General features: G+C 42.8%; 27 non-coding genes across 27 annotated transcripts; all 27 read right to left on the bottom strand.

Moving 5' to 3' along the window:
- Positions 1-951: 951 nt before the first annotated feature.
- TRNAL-AAG (transfer RNA leucine (anticodon AAG)) lies at positions 952-1034 on the bottom strand. Its single transcript has one exon. It is a non-coding gene; the product is annotated as a tRNA-Leu (tRNA).
- A 189-nt stretch (positions 1035-1223) lies between these two features.
- On the bottom strand, positions 1224-1306 carry TRNAL-CAG (transfer RNA leucine (anticodon CAG)). The gene has a single exon. It is a non-coding gene; the product is annotated as a tRNA-Leu (tRNA).
- Positions 1307-1938: 632 nt separating this feature from the next.
- On the bottom strand, positions 1939-2021 carry TRNAL-UAG (transfer RNA leucine (anticodon UAG)). Its single transcript has one exon. It is a non-coding gene; the product is annotated as a tRNA-Leu (tRNA).
- A 1027-nt stretch (positions 2022-3048) lies between these two features.
- Positions 3049-3131, bottom strand: TRNAL-AAG (transfer RNA leucine (anticodon AAG)). Its single transcript has one exon. It is a non-coding gene; the product is annotated as a tRNA-Leu (tRNA).
- Positions 3132-3321: 190 nt separating this feature from the next.
- TRNAL-CAG (transfer RNA leucine (anticodon CAG)) lies at positions 3322-3404 on the bottom strand. Its single transcript has one exon. It is a non-coding gene; the product is annotated as a tRNA-Leu (tRNA).
- Positions 3405-4036: 632 nt separating this feature from the next.
- TRNAL-UAG (transfer RNA leucine (anticodon UAG)) lies at positions 4037-4119 on the bottom strand. The gene has a single exon. It is a non-coding gene; the product is annotated as a tRNA-Leu (tRNA).
- Positions 4120-5145: 1026 nt separating this feature from the next.
- On the bottom strand, positions 5146-5228 carry TRNAL-AAG (transfer RNA leucine (anticodon AAG)). Its single transcript has one exon. It is a non-coding gene; the product is annotated as a tRNA-Leu (tRNA).
- Positions 5229-5417: 189 nt separating this feature from the next.
- On the bottom strand, positions 5418-5500 carry TRNAL-CAG (transfer RNA leucine (anticodon CAG)). Its single transcript has one exon. It is a non-coding gene; the product is annotated as a tRNA-Leu (tRNA).
- A 632-nt stretch (positions 5501-6132) lies between these two features.
- On the bottom strand, positions 6133-6215 carry TRNAL-UAG (transfer RNA leucine (anticodon UAG)). Its single transcript has one exon. It is a non-coding gene; the product is annotated as a tRNA-Leu (tRNA).
- Positions 6216-7513: 1298 nt separating this feature from the next.
- On the bottom strand, positions 7514-7596 carry TRNAL-CAG (transfer RNA leucine (anticodon CAG)). Its single transcript has one exon. It is a non-coding gene; the product is annotated as a tRNA-Leu (tRNA).
- A 632-nt stretch (positions 7597-8228) lies between these two features.
- Positions 8229-8311, bottom strand: TRNAL-UAG (transfer RNA leucine (anticodon UAG)). The gene has a single exon. It is a non-coding gene; the product is annotated as a tRNA-Leu (tRNA).
- A 1026-nt stretch (positions 8312-9337) lies between these two features.
- TRNAL-AAG (transfer RNA leucine (anticodon AAG)) lies at positions 9338-9420 on the bottom strand. The gene has a single exon. It is a non-coding gene; the product is annotated as a tRNA-Leu (tRNA).
- Positions 9421-9609: 189 nt separating this feature from the next.
- On the bottom strand, positions 9610-9692 carry TRNAL-CAG (transfer RNA leucine (anticodon CAG)). Its single transcript has one exon. It is a non-coding gene; the product is annotated as a tRNA-Leu (tRNA).
- A 632-nt stretch (positions 9693-10324) lies between these two features.
- On the bottom strand, positions 10325-10407 carry TRNAL-UAG (transfer RNA leucine (anticodon UAG)). Its single transcript has one exon. It is a non-coding gene; the product is annotated as a tRNA-Leu (tRNA).
- A 1027-nt stretch (positions 10408-11434) lies between these two features.
- On the bottom strand, positions 11435-11517 carry TRNAL-AAG (transfer RNA leucine (anticodon AAG)). Its single transcript has one exon. It is a non-coding gene; the product is annotated as a tRNA-Leu (tRNA).
- Positions 11518-12421: 904 nt separating this feature from the next.
- TRNAL-UAG (transfer RNA leucine (anticodon UAG)) lies at positions 12422-12504 on the bottom strand. The gene has a single exon. It is a non-coding gene; the product is annotated as a tRNA-Leu (tRNA).
- A 1297-nt stretch (positions 12505-13801) lies between these two features.
- TRNAL-CAG (transfer RNA leucine (anticodon CAG)) lies at positions 13802-13884 on the bottom strand. Its single transcript has one exon. It is a non-coding gene; the product is annotated as a tRNA-Leu (tRNA).
- Positions 13885-14516: 632 nt separating this feature from the next.
- Positions 14517-14599, bottom strand: TRNAL-UAG (transfer RNA leucine (anticodon UAG)). The gene has a single exon. It is a non-coding gene; the product is annotated as a tRNA-Leu (tRNA).
- A 1027-nt stretch (positions 14600-15626) lies between these two features.
- On the bottom strand, positions 15627-15709 carry TRNAL-AAG (transfer RNA leucine (anticodon AAG)). Its single transcript has one exon. It is a non-coding gene; the product is annotated as a tRNA-Leu (tRNA).
- Positions 15710-16613: 904 nt separating this feature from the next.
- On the bottom strand, positions 16614-16696 carry TRNAL-UAG (transfer RNA leucine (anticodon UAG)). Its single transcript has one exon. It is a non-coding gene; the product is annotated as a tRNA-Leu (tRNA).
- A 1026-nt stretch (positions 16697-17722) lies between these two features.
- Positions 17723-17805, bottom strand: TRNAL-AAG (transfer RNA leucine (anticodon AAG)). The gene has a single exon. It is a non-coding gene; the product is annotated as a tRNA-Leu (tRNA).
- A 189-nt stretch (positions 17806-17994) lies between these two features.
- TRNAL-CAA (transfer RNA leucine (anticodon CAA)) lies at positions 17995-18077 on the bottom strand. The gene has a single exon. It is a non-coding gene; the product is annotated as a tRNA-Leu (tRNA).
- Positions 18078-18709: 632 nt separating this feature from the next.
- Positions 18710-18792, bottom strand: TRNAL-UAG (transfer RNA leucine (anticodon UAG)). The gene has a single exon. It is a non-coding gene; the product is annotated as a tRNA-Leu (tRNA).
- A 1027-nt stretch (positions 18793-19819) lies between these two features.
- Positions 19820-19902, bottom strand: TRNAL-AAG (transfer RNA leucine (anticodon AAG)). Its single transcript has one exon. It is a non-coding gene; the product is annotated as a tRNA-Leu (tRNA).
- A 189-nt stretch (positions 19903-20091) lies between these two features.
- TRNAL-CAG (transfer RNA leucine (anticodon CAG)) lies at positions 20092-20174 on the bottom strand. The gene has a single exon. It is a non-coding gene; the product is annotated as a tRNA-Leu (tRNA).
- A 1740-nt stretch (positions 20175-21914) lies between these two features.
- Positions 21915-21997, bottom strand: TRNAL-AAG (transfer RNA leucine (anticodon AAG)). Its single transcript has one exon. It is a non-coding gene; the product is annotated as a tRNA-Leu (tRNA).
- A 904-nt stretch (positions 21998-22901) lies between these two features.
- On the bottom strand, positions 22902-22984 carry TRNAL-UAG (transfer RNA leucine (anticodon UAG)). The gene has a single exon. It is a non-coding gene; the product is annotated as a tRNA-Leu (tRNA).
- Positions 22985-23290: the final 306 nt, after the last annotated feature.

The raw sequence follows: 23290 nt of genomic DNA, 5'->3' as shown, positions 1-23290 counted from the left end.
CTTCAAACACAAGGTGCAACTTTTTGCACAGGACAATAAACACAGAAGATCACATATGAAAGCATTTCATTTCACAGGTGTACTGTTTTTATGCTTTTAGAATAACTTATACCTCTCACCAGCTATTTAGGGTTCTGTATCCTACTCACAAAATTACCTTGCCTGCGACCTCTCTCTTTATACACAAACAACTACTGCTCAGGAAGTAGGAAGGCAGAAGGTGGGGCAGTTTATGCAAATTTATGCTGTCAATGTGCCTTGCAGATTCATGCAGAATTTCTAGTTCCTTGCTGGAAACAAGAGAGCAGGCCTTGTTTCAGATCAACTGTCCCTAGCAAGGAACGTCTGAGCACATCCATTCTTTTGCTCTCTAGCCCCTGGCTTGGGACTCACCCTCACTGGCTGAGGAGTGAAGTTCTGCATACCAACGTTGAATAGAAGGTATGTTTGTGATTGGTTTGAGATGGGTGGGAGGTCAAGAGCAGGGAAAAGCAAGTCACCTTCCCTTCTAGTCTCCTCTTCTATGCCTACCTGCCGTTCACTCACTCTGTCTTTGTTTCATTCTCTCCTTCCTCAACACCCCATCTCACTCACTGGCTCTATCATTTGTGCTCTTTCCCCTTGCTCTTCATTTCATAGTGGAAACATCTCTTGAATGGATCATTAGAAAATGAGGTTACATAAAATTAAAAATCTACTTATTGGAAACCAAAAATATCACAAGACTGAATGTAAGCCATTTCTTCAATAAAAGGGATTTTTTAGGCACCCCCCAAAAAACACATAAAACACCACTAGTGCTAGAAGAATATTATAAGAGCTTGAAGACAGAATTGGGCAAATTCATTTGCAGTTGAAACTGAAGTTTGGTACTTATTCAGATATTATATGCACTGCCAATTTTTAGCTGAGATTCTGAAGGAACGCAGTGACAAAATGGACTTAAAGTTTTGTCAGAAGTGGGATTCGAACCCACGCCTCCAGGAGAGACTGCGGCCTTAACGTAGCGCCTTAGACCACTCGGCCATCCTGACCACATGTTGCTTGTCCATCTACATAGTGAGAAAGATAGTGTGAACAAAAAAAACACACATCTTAGGCCATAAGTGGCTATAGCAAGAAAAAAACTCACTGCACTTTTCCAAAAAGACAACCATATAAGCCCATGTGAGGGAAATGATCTGATTTTCTCCCTCAAGAAAAAAGAAGATTAAACACAGGTTTGTCAGAAGTGGGATTTGAACCCACGCCTCCAGAAGAGACTGCGACCTGAACGCAGCGCCTTAGACCACTCAGCCATCCTGACTTGCATTTGCAGCACCTTCCACAAGCCAGACAGCCATGCAAGTTTGGTACCGAAAAGGCATGCCCTCAATTTATTTATCCCATTATAAGCATTTCCAACAGATCTTTGAACAATCCATACAGAGCAGTACCTATGAAGAACTCTTTAGACCTTTAAAGCGTACAAAGAGAAAGTGCTATTCACCAGCCACTTGAACGGCCCAAAGCTGCTTTGAAATTGAGTCAACAGCCACATCTTGGCTGACTAAAGCAAATTCAACAAGGGAGCTCAATGTCACAACATAGGGTGGAATACACAAATCTAAGCAGCCCCTGATCACAGCCCTGAGGACATTGCTGTAAGTGTGCTGGAGTACAGCTGTCTACCAGGTGCTTGGCATTCTTCCAAATTTGCATGGCCTGTCTGGCCAGGGAATACAAGAGCATGACTCTTCTAGATGAGCTCTTACATGGGTCCTAAGCTCATTTGGTAAGGATTGCACTTTATCAGCAAGACTTTGTACAACAGAAATATATGAGAAACCCAAGCTCTCTTGACTAGACGAGGACGGAATAACGTCCCAGGTGAAGACGAACAGATGCAACTTCCATCAGATGTTATCCTGATGAAGAAGATTATATCTCCAAAAGTCATGTCAGAAGTGGGATTCGAACCCACGCCTCCAGAGGAGACTGGGGCCTAAACACAGCGCCTTAGACCACTCGGCCATCCTGCCAGTGGAGAGTCCTAAGAAATGTATAAAAGTCACTCAGAAATTTCTGCGTCCATGCAAGCTTGAAATAATTTCAACCTTCAAACACAAGGTGCAACTTTTTGCACAGGACAATAAACACAGAAGATCACATATGAAAGCATTTCATTTCACAGGTGTACTGTTTTTATGCTTTTAGAATAACTTATACCTCTCACCAGCTATTTAGGGATCTGTATCCTACTCACAAAATTACCTTGCCTGCGACCTCTCTCTTTATACACAAACAACTACTGCTCAGGAAGTAGGAAGGCAGAAGGTAGGGCAGTTTATGCAAATTTATGCTGTCAATGTGCCTTGCAGATTCATGCAGAATTTCTAGTTCCTTGCTGGAAACAAGAGAGCAGGCCTTGTTTCAGATCAACTGTCCCTAGCAAGGAACGTCTGAGCACATCCATTCTTTTGCTCTCTAGCCCCTGGCTTGGGACTCACCCTCACTGGCTGAGGAGTGAAGTTCTGCATACCAACGTTGAATAGAAGGTATGTTTGTGATTGGTTTGGAGATGGGTGGGAGGTCAAGAGCAGGGAAAAGCAAGTCACCTTCCCTTCTAGTCTCCTCTTCTATGCCTACCTGCCGTTCACTCACTCTGTCTTTGTTTCATTCTCTCCTTCCTCAACACCCCATCTCACTCACTGGCTCTATCATTTGTGCTCTTTCCCCTTGCTCTTCATTTCATAGTGGAAACATCTCTTGAATGGATCATTAGAAAATGAGGTTACATAAAATTAAAAATCTACTTATTGGAAACCAAAAATATCACAAGACTGAATGTAAGCCATTTCTTCAATAAAAGGGATTTTTTAGGCACCCCCCAAAAAACACATAAAACACCACTAGTGCTAGAAGAATATTATACGAGCTTGAAGACAGAATTGGGCAAATTCATTTGCAGTTGAAACTGAAGTTTGGTACTTATTCAGATATTATATGCACTGCCAATTTTTAGCTGAGATTCTGAAGGAACGCAGAGACAAAATGGACTTAAAGTTTTGTCAAAAGTGGGATTCGAACCCACGTCTCCAGGAGAGACTGCGGCCTTAACGCAGCGCCTTAGACCACTCGGCCATCCTGACCACATGTTGCTTGTCCATCTACATAGTGAGAAAGATAGTGTGAACAAAAAAAACACACATCTTAGGCCATAAGTGGCTATAGCAAGAAAAAAACTCACTGCACTTTTCCAAAACAGACAACCATATAAGCCCATGTGAGGGAAATGATCTGATTTTCTCCCTCAAGAAAAAAGAAGATTAAACACAGGTTTGTCAGAAGTGGGATTTGAACCCACACCTCCAGAAGAGACTGCGACCTGAACGCAGCGCCTTAGACCACTCGGCCATCCTGACTTGCATTTGCAGCACCTTCCACAAGCCAGACAGCCATGCAAGTTTGGTACCGAAAAGGCATGCCCTCAATTTATTTATCCCATTATAAGCATTTCCAACAGATCTTTGAACAATCCATACAGAGCAGTACCTATGAAGAACTCTTTAGACCTTTAAAGCGTACAAAGAGAAAGTGCTATTCACCAGCCACTTGAACGGCCCAAAGCTGCTTTGAAATTGAGTCAACAGCCACATCTTGGCTGACTAAAGCAAATTCAACAAGGGAGCTCAATGTCACAACATAGGGTGGAATACGCAAATCTAAGCAGCCCCTGATCACAGCCCTGAGGACATTGCTGTAAGTGTGCTGGAGTACAGCTGTCTACCAGGTGCTTGGCATTCTTCCAAATTTGCATGGCCTGTCTGGCCAGGGAATACAAGAGCATGACTCTTCTAGATGAGCTCTTACATGGGTCCTAAGCTCATTTGGTAAGGATTGCACTTTATCAGCAAGACTTTGTACAACAGAAATATATGAGAAACCCAAGCTCTCTTGACTAGACGAGGACGGAATAACGTCCCAGGTGAAGACGAACAGATGCAACTTCCATCAGATGTTATCCTGATGAAGAAGATTATATCTCCAAAAGTCATGTCAGAAGTGGGATTCGAACCCACGCCTCCAGAGGAGACTGCGGCCTAAACACAGCGCCTTAGACCACTCGGCCATCTTGACAGTGGAGAGTCCTAAGAAATGTATAAAAGTCACTCAGAAATTTCTGCGTCCATGCAAGCTTGAAATAATTTCAACCTTCAAACACAAGGTGCAACTTTTTGCACAGGACAATAAACACAGAAGATCACATATGAAAGCATTTCATTTCACAGGTGTACTGTTTTTATGCTTTTAGAATAACTTATACCTCTCACCAGCTATTTAGGGTTCTGTATCCTACTCACAAAATTACCTTGCCTGCGACCTCTCTCTTTATACACAAACAACTACTGCTCAGGAAGTAGGAAGGCAGAAGGTGGGGCAGTTTATGCAAATTTATGCTGTCAATGTGCCTTGCAGATTCATGCAGAATTTCTAGTTCCTTGCTGGAAACAAGAGAGCAGGCCTTGTTTCAGATCAACTGTCCCTAGCAAGGAACGTCTGAGCACATCCATTCTTTTGCTCTCTAGCCCCTGGCTTGGGACTCACCCTCACTGGCTGAGGAGTGAAGTTCTGCATACCAACGTTGAATAGAAGGTATGTTTGTGATTGGTTTGAGATGGGTGGGAGGTCAAGAGCAGGGAAAAGCAAGTCACCTTCCCTTCTAGTCTCCTCTTCTATGCCTACCTGCCATTCACTCACTCTGTCTTTGTTTCATTCTCTCCTTCCTCAACACCCCATCTCACTCACTGGCTCTATCATTTGTGCTCTTTCTCCTTGCTCTTCATTTCATAGTGGAAACATCTCTTGAATGGATCATTAGAAAATGAGGTTACATAAAATTAAAAATCTACTTATTGGAAACCAAAAATATCACAAGACTGAATGTAAGCCATTTCTTCAATAAAAGGGATTTTTTAGGCACCCCCCAAAAAACACATAAAACACCACTAGTGCTAGAAGAATATTATAAGAGCTTGAAGACAGAATTGGGCAAATTCATTTGCAGTTGAAACTGAAGTTTGGTACTTATTCAGATATTATATGCACTGCCAATTTTTAGCTGAGATTCTGAAGGAACGCAGTGACAAAATGGACTTAAAGTTTTGTCAGAAGTGGGATTCGAACCCACGCCTCCAGGAGAGACTGCGGCCTTAACGTAGCGCCTTAGACCACTCGGCCATCCTGACCACATGTTGCTTGTCCATCTACATAGTGAGAAAGATAGTGTGAACAAAAAAAACACACATCTTAGGCCATAAGTGGCTATAGCAAGAAAAAAACTCACTGCACTTTTCCAAAAAGACAACCATATAAGCCCATGTGAGGGAAATGATCTGATTTTCTCCCTCAAGAAAAAAGAAGATTAAACACAGGTTTGTCAGAAGTGGGATTTGAACCCACGCCTCCAGAAGAGACTGCGACCTGAACGCAGCGCCTAAGACCACTCAGCCATCCTGACTTGCATTTGCAGCACCTTCCACAAGCCAGACAGCCATGCAAGTTTGGTACCGAAAAGGCATGCCCTCAATTTATTTATCCCATTATAAGCATTTCCAACAGATCTTTGAACAATCCATACAGAGCAGTACCTATGAAGAACTCTTTAGACCTTTAAAGCGTACAAAGAGAAAATGCTATTCACCAGCCACTTGAACGGCCCAAAGCTGCTTTGAAATTGAGTCAACAGCCACATCTTGGCTGACTAAAGCAAATTCAACAAGGGAGCTCAATGTCACAACATAGGGTGGAATACACAAATCTAAGCAGCCCCTGATCACAGCCCTGAGGACATTGCTGTAAGTGTGCTGGAGTACAGCTGTCTACCAGGTGCTTGGCATTCTTCCAAATTTGCATGGCCTGTCTGGCCAGGGAATACAAGAGCATGACTCTTCTAGATGAGCTCTTACATGGGTCCTAAGCTCATTTGGTAAGGATTGCACTTTATCAGCAAGACTTTGTACAACAGAAATATATGAGAAACCCAAGCTCTCTTGACTAGACGAGGACGGAATAACGTCCCAGGTGAAGACGAACAGATGCAACTTCCATCAGATGTTATCCTGATGAAGAAGATTATATCTCCAAAAGTCATGTCAGAAGTGGGATTCGAACCCACGCCTCCAGAGGAGACTGGGGCCTAAACACAGCGCCTTAGACCACTCGGCCATCCTGCCAGTGGAGAGTCCTAAGAAATGTATAAAAGTCACTCAGAAATTTCTGCGTCCATGCAAGCTTGAAATAATTTCAACCTTCAAACACAAGGTGCAACTTTTTGCACAGGACAATAAACACAGAAGATCACATATGAAAGCATTTCATTTCACAGGTGTACTGTTTTTATGCTTTTAGAATAACTTATACCTCTCACCAGCTATTTAGGGATCTGTATCCTACTCACAAAATTACCTTGCCTGCGACCTCTCTCTTTATACACAAACAACTACTGCTCAGGAAGTAGGAAGGCAGAAGGTAGGGCAGTTTATGCAAATTTATGCTGTCAATGTGCCTTGCAGATTCATGCAGAATTTCTAGTTCCTTGCTGGAAACAAGAGAGCAGGCCTTGTTTCAGATCAACTGTCCCTAGCAAGGAACGTCTGAGCACATCCATTCTTTTGCTCTCTAGCCCCTGGCTTGGGACTCACCCTCACTGGCTGAGGAGTGAAGTTCTGCATACCAACGTTGAATAGAAGGTATGTTTGTGATTGGTTTGAGATGGGTGGGAGGTCAAGAGCAGGGAAAAGCAAGTCACCTTCCCTTCTAGTCTCCTCTTCTATGCCTACCTGCCGTTCACTCACTCTGTCTTTGTTTCATTCTCTCCTTCCTCAACACCCCATCTCACTCACTGGCTCTATCATTTGTGCTCTTTCCCCTTGCTCTTCATTTCATAGTGGAAACATCTCTTGAATGGATCATTAGAAAATGAGGTTACATAAAATTAAAAATCTACTTATTGGAAACCAAAAATATCACAAGACTGAATGTAAGCCATTTCTTCAATAAAAGGGATTTTTTAGGCACCCCCCAAAAAACACATAAAACACCACTAGTGCTAGAAGAATATTATACGAGCTTGAAGACAGAATTGGGCAAATTCATTTGCAGTTGAAACTGAAGTTTGGTACTTATTCAGATATTATATGCACTGCCAATTTTTAGCTGAGATTCTGAAGGAACGCAGAGACAAAATGGACTTAAAGTTTTGTCAGAAGTGGGATTCGAACCCACACCTCCAGGAGAGACTGCGGGCTTAATGCAGTGCCTTAGACCACTCGGCCATCCTGACCACAAGTTGCTTGTTCATCTACATAGTGAGAAAGATAGTGTGAACAAAAAAAACACACATCTTAGGCCATGAGTGGCTATAGCAAGAAAAAAACTCACTGCACTTTTCCAAAATGACAACCATATAAGCCCAAGTGAGGGAAATGATCTGATTGTCTCCCTCAAGAAAAAAGAAGATTAAACCCAGGTTTGTCAGAAGTGGGATTTGAACCCACGCCTCCAGAAGAGACTGCGACCTGAACGCAGCGCCTTAGAACACTCGGCCATCCTGACTTGCATTTTCAGCACCTTCCACAAGCCAGACAGCCATGCAAGTTTGGTATCGAAAAGGCATGCCCTCAATTTATTTATCCCATTATAAGCATTTCCAACAGATCTTTGAACAATCCATACAGAGCAGTACCTATGAAGAACTCTTTAGACCTTTAAAGCGTACAAAGAGAAAGTGCTATTCACCAGCCACTTGAACGGCCCAAAGCTGCTTTGAAATTGAGTCAACAGCCACATCTTGGCTGACTAAAGCAAATTCAACAAGGGAGCTCAATGTCACAACATAGGGTGGAATACGCAAATCTAAGCAGCCCCTGATCACAGCCCTGAGGACATTGCTGTAAGTGTGCTGGAGTACAGCTGTCTAGCAGGTGCTTGGCATTCTTCCAAATTTGCATGGCCTGTCTGGCCAGGGAATACAAGAGCATGACTCTTCTAGATGAGCTCTTACATGGGTCCTAAGCTCATTTGGTAAGGATTGCACTTTATCAGCAAGACTTTGTACAACAGAAATATATGAGAAACCAAAGCTCTCTTGACTAGACGAGGACGGAATAACGTCCCAGGTGAAGACGAACAGATGCAACTTCCATCAGATGTTATCCAGATGAAGAAGATTATATCTCCAAAAGTCATGTCAGAAGTGGGATTCGAACCCACACCTCCAGAGGAGACTGCGGCCTAAACAAATCGCCTTAGACCACTCGGCCATCCTGACAGTGAAGAGTCCTAAGAAATGTATAAAAGTCACTCAGAAATTTCTGCGACCATGCAAGCTTGAAATAATTTCAACCTTCAAACACAAGGTGCAACTTTTTGCACAGGACAATAAACACAGAAGATCACATATGAAAGCATTTCATTTCACAGGTGTACTGTTTTTATGATTTTAGAATAACTTATACCTCTCAACAGCTATTTAGGGTTCTGTATCCTACTCACAAAATTACCTTGCCTGCGACCTCTCTCTTTATACACAAACAACTACTGCTCAGGAAGTAGGAAGGCAGAAGGTGGGGCAGTTTATGGAAATTTATGCTGTCAATGTGCCTTGCAGATTAATGCAGAATTTCTAGATCCTTGCTGGAAACAAGAGAGCAGGCCTTGTTTCAGATCAACTGTCCCTAGCAAGGAACGTCTGAGCACATCCATTCTTTTGCTCTCTAGCCCCTGGCTTGGGACTCACCCTCACTGGCTGAGGAGTGAAGTTCTGCATACCAACGTTACATAGAAGGTATGTTTGTGATTGGTTTGAGATGGGTGGGAGGTCAAGAGCAGGGAAAAGCAAGTCACCTTCACTTCTAGTCTCCTCTTCTATGCCTACCTGCCGTTCACTCACTCTGTCTTTGTTTCATTCTCTCCTTCCTCAACACCCCATCTGACTCACTGGCTCTATCATTTGTGCTCTTTCCCCTTGCTCTTCATTTCATAGTGGAAACATCTCTTGAATGGATCATTACAAAATAAGGTTACATAAAATTAAAAATCTACTTATTGGAAACCAAAAATATCACAAGACTGAATGTAAGCCATTTCTTCAATAAAAGGGATTTTTTAGGCACCCCCCAAAAAACACATAAAACACCACTAGTGCTAGAAGAATATTATACGAGCTTGAAGACAGAATTGGGCAAATTCATTTGCAGTTGAAACTGAAGTTTGGTACTTATTCAGATATTATATGCACTGCCAATTTTTAGCTGAGATTCTGAAGGAACGCAGAGACAAAATGGACTTAAAGTTTTGTCAGAAGTGGGATTCGAACCCACGCCTCCAGGAGAGACTGCGGCCTTAACGCAGCGCCTTAGACCACTCGGCCATCCTGACCACATGTTGCTTGTTCATCTACATAGTGAGAAAGATAGTGTGAACAAAAAAAACACACATCTTAGGACATGAGTGGCTATAGCAAGAAAAAAATTCACTGCACTTTTCCAAAAAGACAACCATATAAGCCCATGTGAGGGAAATGATCTGATTTTCTCCCTCAAGAAAAAAGAAGATTAAACACAGGTTTGTCAGAAGTGGGATTTGAACCCACGCCTCCAGAAGAGACTGCGACCTGAACGCAGCGCCTTAGACCACTCGGCCATCCTGACTTGCATTTGCAGCACCTTCCACAAGCCAGACAGCCATGCAAGTGGGGTACCGAAAAGGCATGCCCTCAATTTATTTATCCCATTATAAGCATTTCCAACAGATCTTTGAACAATCCATACAGAGCAGTACCTATGAAGAACTCTTTAGACCTTTAATGAGTACAAAGAGAAAGTGCTATTCACCAGCCACTTGAACGGCCCAAAGCTGCTTTGAAATTGAGTCAATAGCCACATCTTGGCTGACTAAAGCAAATTCAACAAGGGATCTCAATGTCACAACATAGGGTGGAATTCGCAAATCTAAGCAGCCCCTGATCACTGCCCTGAGGAAATTGCTGTAAGTGTGCTGGAGTCCAGCTGTCTACCAGGTGCTTGGCATTCTTCCAAATTTGTATGGCCTGTCTGGCCAGGGAATACAAGAGAATGACTCTTCTAGATGAGCTCTTACATGGGTCATAAGCTCATTTGGTAAGGATTGCACTTTATCAGCAAGACTTTGTACAACAGAAATATATGAGAAACCCAAGCTCTCTTGACTAGACGAGGACAGAATAACGTCCCAGGTGAAGACGAACAGAAGCAACTTCCATCAGATGTTATCCTGATGAAGAAGATTATATCTCCAAAAGTCATTTCAGAAGTGGGATTTGAACCCACGCCTCCATAGGAGACTGCGGCCTAAACACAGCGCCTTAGACCACTCGGCCATCCTGACAGTGAAGAGTCCTAAGAAATGTATAAAAGTCACTCAGAAATGTCTGCGTCCATGCAAGCTTGAAATAATTTCAACCTTCAAACACAAGGTGCAACTTTTTGCACAGGACAATAAACACAGAAGATCACATATGAAAGCATTTCATTTCACAGGTGTACTGTTTTTATGCTTTTAGAATAACTTATACCTCTCACCAGCTATTTAGGGTTCTGTATCCTACTCACAAAATTATCTTGCCTGCGACCTTTCTCTCTATACACAAACAACTACTGCTCAGGAAGTAGGAAGGCAGAAGGTGGGGCAGTTTATGCAAATTTATGCTGTCAATGTGCCTTGCACATTCATGCAGAATTTCTAAATCCTTGCTGGAAACAAGAGAGCACGCCTTGTTTCAGATCAACTGTCCCTAGCAAGGAACGTCTGAGCACATCCATTCTTTTGCTCTCTAGCCCCTGGCTTGGGTCTCACCCCCACTGGCTGAGGAGTGAAGTTCTGCATACCAACGTTGCATAGAAGGTATGTTTGTGATTGGTTTGAGATGGGTGGGAGTTCAAGAGCAGGGAAAAGCAAGTCACTTTCACTTCTAGTCTCCTCTTCTATGCCTACCTGCCGTTCACTCACTCTGTCTTTGTTTCATTCTCTCCTTCCTCAACACCCCATCTCACTCACTCGCTCTATCATTTGTGCTCTTTCCCCTTGCTCTTCATTTCATAGTGGAAACATCTCTTGAATGGATCATTAGAAAATGAGGTTACATAAAATTAAAAATCTACTTATTGGAAACCAAAAATATCACAAGACTGAATGTAAGCCATTTCTTCAATAAAAGGGATTTTTTTAGGCACCCCCCAAAAAACACATAAAACACCACTAGTGCTAGAAGAATATTATAAGAGCTTGAAGACAGAATTGGGCAAATTCATTTGCAGTTGAAACTGAAGTTTGGTACTTATTCAGATATTATATGCACTGCCAATTTTTAGCTGAGATTCTGAAGGAACGCAGAGACAAAATGGACTTAAAGTTTTGTCAGAAGTGGGATTCAAACCCACGCCTCCAGGAGAGACTGCGGCCTTAACGCAGTGCCTTAGACCACTCGGCCATCCTGACCACATGTTGCTTGTCCATCTACATAGTGAGAAAGATAGTGTGAACAAAAAAAACACACATCTTAGGCCATGAGTGGCTATAGCAAGAAAAAAACTCACTGCACTTTTCCAAAAAGACAACCATATAAGCCCAAGTGAGGGAAATGATCTGATTGTCTCCCTCAAGAAAAAAGAAGATTAAACACAGGTTTGTCAGAAGTGGGATTTGAACCCATGCCTCCAGAAGAGACTGCAACCTGAACGCAGCGCCTTAGACCACTCGGCCATCCTGACTTGCATTTTCAGCACCTTCCACAAGCCAGACAGCCATGCAAGTTTGGTACCGAAAAGGCATGCCCTCAATTTATTTATCCCATTATAAGCATTTCCAACAGATCTTTGAACAATCCATACAGAGCAGTACCTATGAAGAACTCTTTAGACCTTTAAAGCGTACAAAGAGAAAGTGCTATTCACCAGCCACTTGAACGGCCCAAAGCTGCTTTGAAATTGAGTCAACAGCCACATCTTGGCTGACTAAAGCAAATTCAACAAGGGAGCTCAATGTCACAACATAGGGTGGAATACGCAAATCTAAGCAGCCCCTGATCACAGCCCTGAGGACATTGCTGTAAGTGTGCTGGAGTACAGCTGTCTACCAGGTGCTTGGCATTCTTCCAAATTTGCATGGCCTGTCTGGCCAGGGAATACAAGAGCATGACTCTTCTAGATGAGCTCTTACATGGGTCCTAAGCTCATTTGGTAAGGATTGCACTTTATCAGCAAGACTTTGTACAACAGAAATATATGAGAAACCAAAGCTCTCTTGACTAGACGATTACGGAATAACGTCCCAGGTGAAGACGAACAGATGCAACTTCCATCAGATGTTATCCAGATGAAGAAGATTATATCTCCAAAAGTCATGTCAGAAGTGGGATTCAAACCCACGCCTCCAGAGGAGACTGCGGCCTAAACACAGCACCTTAGACCACTCGGCCATCCTGACAGTGAAGAGTCCTAAGAAATGTATAAAAGTCACTCAGAAATTTCTGCGACCATGCAAGCTTGAAATAACTTCAACCTTCAAACACAAGGTGCAACTTTTTGCACAGGACAATAAACACAGAAGATCACATATGAAAGCATTTCATTTCACAGGTGTACTGTTTTTATGCTTTTAGAATAACTTATACCTCTCAACAGCTATTTAGGGTTCTGTATCCTACTCACAAAATTACCTTGCCTGCGACCTCTCTGTTTATACACAAACAACTACTGCTCAGGAAGTAGGAAGGCAGAAGGTGGGGCAGTTTATGGAAATTTATGCTGTCAATGTGCCTTGCAGATTCATGCAGAATTTCTAGATCCTTGCTGGAAACAAGAGAGCAGGCCTTGTTTCAGATCAACTGTCCCTAGCAAGGAACGTCTGAGCACATCCATTCTTTTGCTCTCTAGCCCCTGGCTTGGGACTCACCCTCACTGGCTGAGGAGTGAAGTTCTGCATACCAACGTTACATAGAAGGTATGTTTGTGATTGGTTTGAGATGGGTGGGAGGTCAAGAGCAGGGAAAAGCAAGTCACCTTCACTTCTAGTCTCCTCTTCTATGCCTACCTGCCGTTCACTCACTCTGTCTTTGTTTCATTCTCTCCTTCCTCAACACCCCATCTGACTCACTGGCTCTATCATTTGTGCTCTTTCCCCTTGCTCTTCATTTCATAGTGGAAACATCTCTTGAATGGATCATTAGAAAATAAGGTTACATAAAGATAAAAATCTACTTATTGGAAACCAAAAATATCACAAGACTGAATGTAAGCCATTTCTTCAATAAAAGGGATTTTTTAGGCACCCCCCAAAAACACATAAAACACCACTAGTGCTAGAAGAATATTATACGAGCTTGAAGACAGAATTGGGCAAATTCATTTGCAGTTGAAACTGAAGTTTGGTACTTATTCAGATATTATATGCACTGCCAATTTTTAGCTGAGATTCTGAAGGAACGCATAGACAAAATGGACTTAAAGTTTTGTCAGAAGTGGGATTCGAACCCACGCCTCCAGGAGAGACTGCAGCCTTAACGCCGCGCCTTAGACCACTCCGCCATCCTGACCACATGTTGCTTGTTCATCTACATAGTGAGAAAGATAGTGTGAACAAAAAAAACACACATCTTAGGCCATGAGTGGCTATAGCAAGAAAAAAATTCACTGCACTTTTCCAAAAAGACAACCATATAAGCCCATGTGAGGGAAATGATCTGATTTTCTCCCTCAAGAAAAAAGAAGATTAAACACAGGTTTGTCAGAAGTGGGATTTGAACCCACGCCTCCAGAAGAGACTGCGACCTGAACACAGCGCCTTAGACCACTCGGCCATCCTGACTTGCATTTGCAGCACCTTCCACAAGCCAGACAGCCATGCAAGTGGGGTACTGAAAAGGCATGCCCTCAATTTATTTATCCCATTATAAGCATTTCCAACAGATCTTTGAACAATCCATACAGAGCAGTACCTATGAAGAACTCTTTAGACCTTTAATGAGTACAAAGAGAAAGTGCTATTCACCAGCCACTTGAACGGCCCAAAGCTGCTTTGAAATTGAGTCAATAGCCACATCTTGGCTGACTAAAGCAAATTCAACAAGGGATCTCAATGTCACAACATAGGGTGGAATTCGCAAATCTAAGCAGCCCCTGATCACTGCCCTGAGGAAATTGCTGTATGTGTGCTGGAGTCCAGCTGTCTACCAGGTGCTTGGCATTCTTCCAAATTTGTATGGCCTGTCTGGCCAGGGAATACAAGAGAATGACTCTTCTAGATGAGCTCTTACATGGGTCATAAGCTCATTTGGTAAGGATTGCACTTTATCAGCAAGACTTTGTACAACAGAAATATATGAGAAACCCAAGCTCTCTTGACTAGACGAGGACAGAATAACGTCCCAGGTGAAGACGAACAGAAGCAACTTCCATCAGATGTTATCCTGATGAAGAAGATTATATCTCCAAAAGTCATTTCAGAAGTGGGATTTGAACCCACGCCTCCATAGGAGACTGCGGCCTAAACACAGCGCCTTAGACCACTCGGCCATCCTGACAGTGAAGAAGCCTAAGAAATGTATAAAAGTCACTCAGAAATGTCTGCGTCCATGCAAGCTTGAAATAATTTCAACCTTCAAACACAAGGTGCAACTTTTTGCACAGGACAACAAAAAACAGAAGATCACATATGAAAGCATTTCATTTCACAGGTGTACTGTTTTTATGCTTTTAGAATAACTTATACCTCTCACCAGCTATTTAGGGTTCTGTATCCTACTCACAAAATTATCTTGCCTGCGACCTTTCTCTCTATACACAAACAACTACTGCTCAGGAAGTAGGAAGGCAGAAGGTGGGGCAGTTTATGCAAATTCATGCTGTCAATGTGCCTTGCACATTCATGCAGAATTTCTAGATCCTTGCTGGAAACAAGAGAGCACGCCTTGTTTCAGATCAACTGTCCCTAGCAAGGAACGTCTGAGCACATCCATTCTTTTGCTCTCTAGCCCCTGGCTTGGGTCTCACCCCCACTGGCTGAGGAGTGAAGTTCTGCATACCAACGTTGCATAGAAGGTATGTTTGTGATTGGTTTGAGATGGGTGGGAGTTCAAGAGCAGGGAAAAGCAAGTCACTTTCACTTCTAGTCTCCTCTTCTATGCCTACCTGCCGTTCACTCACTCTGTCTTTGTTTCATTCTCTCCTTCCTCAACACCCCATCTCACTCACTGGCTCTATCATTTGTGCTCTTTCCCCTTGCTCTTCATTTCATAGTGGAAACATCTCTTGAATGGATCATTAGAAAATGAGGTTACATAAAATTAAAAATCTACTTATTGGAAACCAAAAATATCACAAGACTGAATGTAAGCCATTTCTTCAATAAAAGGGATTTTTTAGGCACCCCCCAAAAAACACATAAAACACCACTAGTGCTAGAAGAATATTATACGAGCTTGAAGACAGAATTGGGCAAATTCATTTGCAGTTGAAACTGAAGTTTGGTACTTATTCAGATATTATATGCACTGCCAATTTTTAGCTGAGATTCTGAAGGAACGCAGAGACAAAATGGACTTAAAGTTTTGTCAGAAGTGGGATTCGAACCCACGCCTCCAGGAGAGACTGCGGCCTTAACGCAGCGCCTTAGACCACTCGGCCATCCTGACCACATGTTGCTTGTCCATCTACATAGTGAGAAAGATAGTGTGAACAAAAAAAACACACATCTTAGGCCATAAGTGGCTATAGCAAGAAAAAAACTCACTGCACTTTTCCAAAAAGACAACCATATAAGCCCATGTGAGGGAAATGATCTGATTTTCTCCCTCAAGAAAAAAGAAGATTAAACACAGGTTTGTCAGAAGTGGGATTTGAACCCACACCTCCAGAAGAGACTGAGACCTGAACGCAGCACCTTAGACCACTCAGCCATCCTGACTTGCATTTGCAGCACCTTCCACAATCCAGACAGCCATGCAAGTTTGGTACCGAAAAGGCATGCCCTCAATTTATTTATCCCATTATAAGCATTTCCAACAGATCTTTGAACAATCCATACAGAGCAGTACCTATGAAGAACTCTTTAGACCTTTAAAGCGTACAAAGAGAAAGTGCTATTCACCAGCCACTTGAATGGACCAAAGCTGCTTTGAAATTGAGTCAACAGCCACATCTTGGCTGACTAAAGCAAATTCAACAAGGGAGCTCAATGTCACAACATAGGGTGGAATACGCAAATCTAAGCAGCCCCTGATCACAGCCCTGAGGACATTGCTGTAAGTGTGCTGGAGTACAGCTGTCTACCAGGTGCTTGGCATTCTTCCAAATTTGCATGGCCTGTCTGGCCAGGGAATACAAGAGCATGACTCTTCTAGATGAGCTCTTACATGGGTCCTAAGCTCATTTGGTAAGGATTGCACTTTATCAGCAAGACTTTGTGCAACAGAAATATATGAGAAACCCAAGCTCTCTTGACTAGACGAGAACGGAATAACGTCCCAGGTTTAGACGAACAGATGCAACTTCCATCAGATGTTATCCTGATGAAGAAGATTATATCTCCAAAAGTCATGCCAGAAGTGGGATTCGAACCCACGCCTCCAGAGGAGACTGCGGCCTAAACACAGCGCCTTAGACCACTCGGCCATCCTGACAGTGGAGAGTCCTAAGAAATGTATAAAAGTCACTCAGAAATTTCTGCGTCCATGCAAGCTTGAAATAATTTCAACCTTCAAACACAAGGTGCAACTTTTTGCACAGGACAATAAACACAGAAGATCACATATGAAAGCATTTCATTTCACAGGTGTACTGTTTTTATGCTTTTAGAATAACTTATACCTCTCACCAGCTATTTAGGGTTCTGTATCCTACTCACAAAATTACCTTGCCTGCGACCTCTCTCTTTATACACAAACAACTACTGCTCAGGAAGTAGGAAGGCAGAAGGTGGGGCAGTTTATGCAAATTTATGCTGTCAATGTGCCTTGCAGATTCATGCAGAATTTCTAGTTCCTTGCTGGAAACAAGAGAGCAGGCCTTGTTTCAGATCAACTGTCCCTAGCAAGGAACGTCTGAGCACATCCATTCTTTTGCTCTCTAGCCCCTGGCTTGGGACTCACCCTCACTGGCTGAGGAGTGAAGTTCTGCATACCAACGTTGAATAGAAGGTATGTTTGTGATTGGTTTGAGATGGGTGGGAGGTCAAGAGCAGGGAAAAGCAAGTCACCTTCCCTTCTAGTCTCCTCTTCTATGCCTACCTGCCGTTCACTCACTCTGTCTTTGTTTCATTCTCTCCTTCCTCAACACCCCATCTCACTCACTGGCTCTATCATTTGTGCTCTTTCCCTTTGCTCTTCATTTCATAGTGGAAACATCTCTTGAATGGATCATTAGAAAATGAGGTTACATAAAATTAAAAATCTACTTATTGGAAACCAAAAATATCACAAGACTGAATGTAAGCCATTTCTTCAATAAAAGGGATTTTTTAGGCACCCCCCAAAAAACACATAAAACACCACTAGTGCTAGAAGAATATTATACGAGCTTGAAGACAGAATTGGGCAAATTCATTTGCAGTTGAAACTGAAGTTTGGTACTTATTCAGATATTATATGCACTGCCAATTTTTAGCTGAGATTCTGAAGGAACGCAGAGACAAAATGGACTTAAAGTTTTGTCAGAAGTGGGATTCGAACCCACGCCTCCAGGAGAGACTGCGGCCTTAATGCAGTGCCTTAGACCACTCGGCCATCCTGACCACAAGTTGCTTGTTCATCTACATAGTGAGAAAGATAGTGTGAACAAAAAAAACACACATCTTAGGCCATGAGTGGCTATAGCAAGCAAAAAACTCACTGCACTTTTCCAAAAAGACAACCATATAAGCCCATGTGAGGGAAATGATCTGATTTTCTCCCTCAAGAAAAAAGAAGATTAAACACAGGTTTGTCCGAAGTGGGATTTGAACCCACGCCTCCAGAAGAGACTGCGACTTGAACGCAGCGCCTTAGACCACTCGGCCATCCTGACTTGCATTTTCAGCACCTTCCACAAGCCAGACAGCCATGCAAGTTTGGTACCGAAAAGGCATGCCCTCAATTTATTTATCCCATTATAAGCATTTCCAACAGATCTTTGAACAATCCATACAGAGCAGTACCTATGAAGAACTCTTTAGACCTTTAAAGCGTACAAAGAGAAAGTGCTATTCACCAGCCACTTGAACGGCCCAAAGCTGCTTTGAAATTGAGTCAACAGCCACATCTTGGCTGACTAAAGCAAATTCAACAAGGGAGCTCAATGTCACAACATAGGGTGGAATACGCAAATCTAAGCAGCCCCTGATCACAGCCCTGAGGACATTGCTGTAAGTGTGCTGGAGTACAGCTGTCTACCAGGTGCTTGGCATTCTTCCAAATTTGCATGGCCTGTCTGGCCAGGGAATACAAGAGCATGACTCTTCTAGATGAGCTCTTACATGGGTCCTAAGCTCATTTGGTAAGGATTGCACTTTATCAGCAAGACTTTGTAAAACAGAAATATATGAGAAACCCAAGCTCTCTTGACTAGACGAGGACGGAATAACGTCCCAGGTGAAGACGAAGAGATGCAACTTCCATCAGATGTTATCCTGATGAAGAAGATTATATCTCCAAAAGTCATTTCAGAAGTGGGATTCGAACCCACGCCTCCAGAGGAGACTGCAGCCTAAACACAGCGCCTTAGACCACTCGGCCATCCTGACAGTGAAGAATCCTAAGAAATGTATAAAAGTCACTCAGAAATTTCTGCGTCCATGCAAGCTTGAAATAATTTCAACCTTCAAACACAAGGTGCAACTTTTTGCACAGGACAATAAACACAGAAGATCACATATGAAAGCATTTCATTTCACAGGTGTACTGTTTTTATGCTTTTAGAATAACTTATACCTCTCACCAGCTATTTAGGGTTCTGTATCCTACTCACAAAATTACCTTGCCTGCGACCTCTCTCTTTATACACAAACAACTACTGCTCAGGAAGTAGGAAGGCAGAAGGTGGGGCAGTTTATGCAAATTTATGCTGTCAATGTGCCTTGCAGATTCATGCAGAATTTCTAGTTCCTTGCTGGAAACAAGAGAGCAGGCCTTGTTTCAGATCAACTGTCCCTAGCAAGGAACGTCTGAGCACATCCATTCTTTTGCTCTCTAGCCCCTGGCTTGGGACTCACCCTCACTGGCTGAGGAGTGAAGTTCTGCATACCAACGTTGAATAGAAGGTATGTTTGTGATTGGTTTGAGATGGGTGGGAGGTCAAGAGCAGGGAAAAGCAAGTCACCTTCCCTTCTAGTCTCCTCTTCTATGCCTACCTGCCGTTCACTCACTCTGTCTTTGTTTCATTCTCTCCTTCCTCAACACCCCATCTCACTCACTGGCTCTATCATTTGTGCTCTTTCCCCTTGCTCTTCATTTCATAGTGGAAACATCTCTTGAATGGATCATTAGAAAATGAGGTTACATAAAATTAAAAATCTACTTATTGGAAACCAAAAATATCACAAGACTGAATGTAAGCCATTTCTTCAATAAAAGGGATTTTTTTAGGCACCCCCCAAAAAACACATAAAACACCACTAGTGCTAGAAGAATATTATACGAGCTTGAAGACAGAATTGGGCAAATTCATTTGCAGTTGAAACTGAAGTTTGGTACTTATTCAGATATTATATGCACTGCCAATTTTTAGCTGAGATTCTGAAGGAACGCAGAGACAATATGGACTTAAAGTTTTGTCAGAAGTGGGATTCGAACCCACGCCTCCAGGAGAGACTGCGGCCTTAATGCAGTGCCTTAGACCACTCGGCCATCCTGACCACAAGTTGCTTGTTCATCTACATAGTGAGAAAGATAGTGTGAACAAAAAAAACACACATCTTAGGCCATGAGTGGCTATAGCAAGAAAAAAACTCACTGCACTTTTCCAAAAAGACAACCATATAAGCCCATGTGAGGGAAATGATCTGATTTTCTCCCTCAAGAAAAAAGAAGATTAAACACAGGTTTGTCAGAAGTGGGATTTGAACCCACACCTCCAGAAGAGACTGCGACCTGAACGCAGCGCCTTAGACCACTCAGCCATCCTGACTTGCATTTTCAGCACCTTCCACAGGCCAGACAGCCATGCAAGTTTGGTACCGAAAAGGCATGCCCTCAATTTATTTATCTCATTATAAGCATTTCCAACAGATCTTTGAACAATCCATACAGAGCAGTACCTATGAAGAACTCTTTAGACCTTTAATGAGTACAAAGAGAAAGTGCTATTCACCAGCCACTTGAACGGCCCAAAGCTGCTTTGAAATTGAGTCAACAGCCACATCTTGGCTGACTAAAGCAAATTCAACAAGGGAGCTCAATGTCACAACATAGGGTGGAATACACAAATCTAAGCAGCCCCTGATCACAGCCCTGAGGACATTGCTGTAAGTGTGCTGGAGTACAGCTGTCTACCAGGTGCTTGGCATTCTTCCAAATTTGCATGGCCTGTCTGGCCAGGGAATACAAGAGCATGACTCTTCTAGATGAGCTCTTACATGGGTCCTTAGCTCATTTGGTAAGGATTGCACTTCATCAGCAAGACTTTGTAAAACAGAAATATATGAGAAACCCAAGCTCTCTTGACTAGACGAGGACGGAATAACGTCCCAGGTGAAGACGAAGAGATGCAACTTCCATCAGATGTTATCCTGATGAAGAAGATTATATCTCCAAAAGTCATTTCAGAAGTGGGATACGAACCCACGCCTCCAGAGGAGACTGCAGCCTAAACACAGCGCCTTAGACCACTCGGCCATCCTGACAGTGAAGAGTCCTAAGAAATGTATAAAAGTCACTCAGAAATTTCTGCGTCCATGCAAGCTTGAAATAATTTCAACCTTCAAACACAAGGTGCAACTTTTTGCACAGGACAATAAACACAGAAGATCACATATGAAAGCATTTCATTTCACAGGTGTACTGTTTTTATGCTTTTAGAATAACTTATACCTCTCACCAGCTATTTAGAGTTCTGTATCCTACTCACAAAATTATCTTGCCTGCGACCTCTCTCTTTATACACAAACAACTATTGCTCAGGAAGTAGGAAGGCAGAAGGTGGGGCAGTTTATGCAAATTTATGCTGTCAATGTGCCTTGCAGATTCATGCAGAATATCTAGATCCTTGCTGGAAACAAGAGAGCAGGCCTTGTTTCAGATCAACTGTCCCTAGCAAGGAACGTCTGAGCACATCCATTCTTTTGCTCTCTAGCCCCTGGCTTGGGACTCACCCTCACTGGCTGAGGAGTGAAGTTCTGCATACCAACGTTGCATAGAAGGTATGTTTGTGATTGGTTTGAGATGGGTGGGAGGTCAAGAGCAGGGAAAAGCAAGTCACCTTCACTTCTAGTCTCCTCTTCTATGCCTACCTGCCTTTCACTCACTCTGTCTTTGTTTCATTCTCTCCTTCCTCAACACCCCATCTCACTCACTGGCTCTATCATTTGTGCTCTTTCCCCTTGCTCTTCATTTCATAGTGGAAACATCTCTTGAATGGATCATTAGAAAATGAGGTTACATAAAATTAAAAATCTACTTATTGGAAACCAAAAATATCACAAGACTGAATGTAAGCCATTTCTTCAATAAAAGGGATTTTTTAGGCACCCCCCAAAAACACATAAAACACCACTAGTGCTAGAAGAATATTATACGAGCTTGAAGACAGAATTGGGCAAATTAATTTGCAGTTGAAACTGAAGTTTGGTACTTATTCAGATATTATATGCACTCCCAATTTTTAGCTGAGATTCTGAAGGAACGCAGTGACAAAATGGACTTAAAGTTTTGTCAGAAGTGGGATTCGAACCCACGCCTCCAGGAGAGACTGCGGCCTTAACGCAGCGCCTTAGACCACTCGGCCATCCTGACCACATGTTGCTTGTCCATCTACATAGTGAGAAAGATAGTGTGAACAAAAAAAACACACATCTTAGGCCATAAGTGGCTATAGCAAGAAAAAAACTCACTGCACTTTTCCAAAAAGACAATCATATAAGCCCATGTGAGGGAAATGATCTGATTTTCTCCCTCAAGAAAAAAGAAGATTAAACACAGGTTTGTCAGAAGTGGTATTTGAACCCACGCCTCCAGAAGAGACTGCGACCTGAACGCAGCGCCTTAGACCACTCGGCCATCCTGACTTGCATTTGCCGCACCTTCCACAAGCCAGACAGCCATGCAAGTTTGGTACCGAAAAGGCATGCCCTCAATTTATTTATCCCATTATAAGCATTTCCAACAGATCTTTGAACAATCCATACAGAGCAGTACCTATGAAGAACTCTTTAGACCTTTAAAGCGTACAAAGAGAAAGTGCTATTCACCAGCCACTTGAACGGCCCAAAGCTGCTTTGAAATTGAGTCAACAGCCACATCTTGGCTGACTAAAGCAAATTCAACAAGGGAGCTCAATGTCACAACATAGGGTGGAATACGCAAATCTAAGCAGCCCCTGATCACAGCCCTGAGGACATTGCTGTAAGTGTGCTGGAGTACAGCTGTCTACCAGGTGCTTGGCATTCTTCCAAATTTGCATGGCCTGTCTGGCCAGGGAATACAAGAGCATGACTCTTCTAGATAAGCTCTTACATGGGTCCTAAGCTCATTTGGTAAGGATTGCACTTTATCAGCAAGACTTTGTACAACAGAAATATATGAGAAACCCAAGCTCTCTTGACTAGACGAGGACGAAATAACGTCCCAGGTGAAGACGAACAGATGCAACTTCCATCAGATGTTATCCTGATGAAGAAGATTATATCTCCAAAAGTCATGTCAGAAGTGGGATTCGAACCCACACCTCCAGAGGAGACTGCGGCCTAAACACAGCGCCTTAGACCACTCGGCCAGCCTGACAGTGGAGAGTCCTAAGAAATGTATAAAAGTCACTCAGAAATTTCTGCGTCCATGCAAGCTTGAAATAATTTCAACCTTCAAACACAAGGTGCAACTTTTTGCACAGGACAATAAACACAGAAGATCACATATGAAAGCATTTCATTTCACAGGTGTACTGTTTTTATGCTTTTAGAATAACTTATACCTCTCACCAGCTATTTAGGGTTCTGTATCCTACTCACAAAATTACCTTGCCTGCGACCTCTCTCTTTATACACAAACAACTACTGCTCAGGAAGTAGGAAGGCAGAAGGTGGGGCAGTT

The sequence above is a fragment of the Lissotriton helveticus genome, chromosome 8 (genome assembly GCF_964261635.1).
Source record: "Lissotriton helveticus chromosome 8, aLisHel1.1, whole genome shotgun sequence".
NCBI classification, from domain to species: domain Eukaryota; kingdom Metazoa; phylum Chordata; class Amphibia; order Caudata; family Salamandridae; genus Lissotriton; species Lissotriton helveticus.
Note: the sequence above shows the minus strand (reverse complement) of the source record. Positions and strands in the feature narration are given on the sequence as shown.